The 2,500-nt window shown below is 56.7% G+C and overlaps 1 pseudogene; it reads left to right on the top strand.

The window, feature by feature from the left end:
• LOC143261445 (large subunit ribosomal RNA) overlaps positions 1-2,500 on the top strand; it is a 7,646-nt pseudogene that overhangs the window by 2,304 nt on the left and 2,842 nt on the right.

The following is a 2,500-nucleotide window of genomic DNA, read 5'->3' as shown; positions in this document are numbered from 1 at the left end:
AGGGTTTGGAACGCGAAGAGCACCGCAGTTGCGGCGGTGTCCGGATCATCCCCTCGGACCTTGAAAATCCAGGAGAGGGCCACGTGGAGGTGTCGCGCCGGTTCGTACCCATATCCGCAGCAGGTCTCCAAGGTAAAGAGCCTCTAGTCGATAGATTAATGTAGGTAAGGGAAGTCGGCAAATTGGATCCGTAACTTCGGGATAAGGATTGGCTCTGAGGAGCGGGGCGTGTCGGGCTTGGTCGGGAAGCGGGTCTGGCTGACGTGCCGGGCCTGGGCGAGGTGAACGGCTCTCGTGGCTGGGATCCGAGCTCGGTCCCGTGCCTTGGCCTCCCGCGGATCTTCCTTGCTGCGAGGCTTCCGTGGCGTTTCCCATCGGTGCGGTCGTCCTCTTCGGCCGCCATTCAACGCTCAGCTCAGAACTGGCACGGACTAGGGGAATCCGACTGTCTAATTAAAACAAAGCATTGCGATGGCCCCCACGGGTGTTGACGCAATGTGATTTCTGCCCAGTGCTCTGAATGTCAACGTGAAGAAATTCAAAAAAGCGCGGGTAAACGGCGGGAGTAACCCCTAGGCAAAAAAAAAAAAAAAAAAAAAAAAAAAATAGCCAAATGCCTCGTCATCTAATTAGTGACGCGCATGAATGGATTAACGAGATTCCCATCTGTCCCTATCTACTGGCGGTGGCGGTCTGTGGCCACCCAGGGCGGGAGATAACCCCCGAACTAGCCCTCGCGTAGGAGGGTTGATCGGCCGAGTCGATGGGTGTATCGGCGATGAAGGCATTAGAGACCGTCAGTGCGTCGTACATGTAGTACTTCGCATAATGGCGAGGCCCTGATTTAGCATACGGGCTGTGGCGTGTTCTTTGTACAGCACTGTATGTGCTGTATGACTTCCGACTGGGGAACTGTTGTCACTCGTGGCATCAGTTCCCCAGTTTACGTTAAACGGTTTTTCAGACCGTTTTTCGTGGGCGGAACACGCCACTAGACAACACTCCGCTGGGCTCAGGAATACATGGGATGCAATCAATCCCCTGGGCAACCCAGGCCGCAAGGGGCAAACGTGCCCTAGCCACACTTGAGCCTCCACGAAAAAGGTACCGCTGGATAGCTCGTGTTCTTAAATACGCAGCGAACTGAACGAAGTGTGGTGGAGAGGAAGAGGCAGCCTCTCCGACTGCTGTCTCCCACGTGTTTGCCGTGCGTGGCGACCCTTGTCGTCGGAAAAGAGGATCCTGGGATCTGAGGGGGCCCTCTCCTGCGGGTGAGACGTCCCCAACACGTACCTTTGGCCTCTGCTTCGGCTAGATGGGCGGCTGGACGAGAAAAGCAGCCCTGGTCCAGTCAATCGGCTTGGAACGACCACACGCTTCGGGCAAGTGGGTTCTGCTGGGCGAGGACGCGGGCTGGGTAAGGAAACCGACCCAGCCAGCAGACTATATTCGGTGCGTAGCCCTAACCCAGCCTTTGGCGGGTTCCAAATTGTGTGGGTCGGTGGTGGCCGGGGAGCGCACTGGATGAAAGACCAAGACACATTATGGGTCTTAATAAAATTAATGAACAAAAAACTAAGCGTCCAAAGACGACGGGTCCAGCTCCTACTCGGAGTGAAGCCGTCGCCGCAGACGCGGGAACTGCAAATGCAGCTGTCAGTCCCCCCGCGTCTGTGAGAAAGACAAGATCCGGGAAGGTGATTAATATCGCCAATCCTCGTGTGATCTTGCAAAGATGTGTGACTCCCACGCGAGCGGTCTCGGTGAAAACCGAGCCCACGGTAGAAGGTACGCCGGACACCGGTAACGTGGGAGTAATCGAACGAGTCGGAGACACGTCACTCGTGAAGGTGCAGTCGGCACCCGAGCGTGTCGAGGACCCTACTGGTGACGGTTGGCAAACCGTCACCAAAAAGTCAAAGCGAGCCAAGCCGGGCGCACCCACCGGCAAGGCCGCAGTAAACCGGGCCAGGAGACCGAAGGGGACGTTCTCCGGGCAGAAGGTACGGCCTCTCGATCTCGTAAGAGACGAAGCCTTTAGGCGAGTGTCCGAAATACGGACCTTTTGCTTTCGACCTGAGTCGAAAGTCAATAAGGAGTCCGGGTCAAAGATACTCGCCGAGGTTGAGGCACTCAACGAGCTGGTCCAGGAGCTTATTCAACGGAATAGCTTCGTCGAAGGGCAGCTCGCCGCGGTCAGGGCGGACCTAAAAGCGCGTCCTGCCGTAATGAGTGCGATGCGACCTGGGCCGTCCAAGGGAACTCTCCCGAAGACGGCCTGCAACGCCGCGCAGTCGACTTACGCCCATGTGAACAAAGTCGACTGCAAAGGAGCTTCTCCGGAAGCGGGGAGACGGCCACAATCGCAGCATGTGGTAAAAATCTTCCCGCCGAAGGAAAAAGGACAGAGCAGCGAAGTTACGAAGGTTACTGTTCTGTCGCTCGTTAAACCAGCGAAGGAGGCGATCCGAATTAAGTCGGTCCGACGCATCCACTCCGG

The sequence above is a fragment of the Megalopta genalis genome, unplaced genomic scaffold (assembly GCF_051020955.1).
Source record: "Megalopta genalis isolate 19385.01 unplaced genomic scaffold, iyMegGena1_principal scaffold0052, whole genome shotgun sequence".
Lineage (NCBI taxonomy): Eukaryota > Metazoa > Arthropoda > Insecta > Hymenoptera > Halictidae > Megalopta > Megalopta genalis.
The sequence above is the reverse complement of the archived record's forward strand: the minus strand, read 5'-3'. Positions and strand labels throughout refer to the sequence as shown.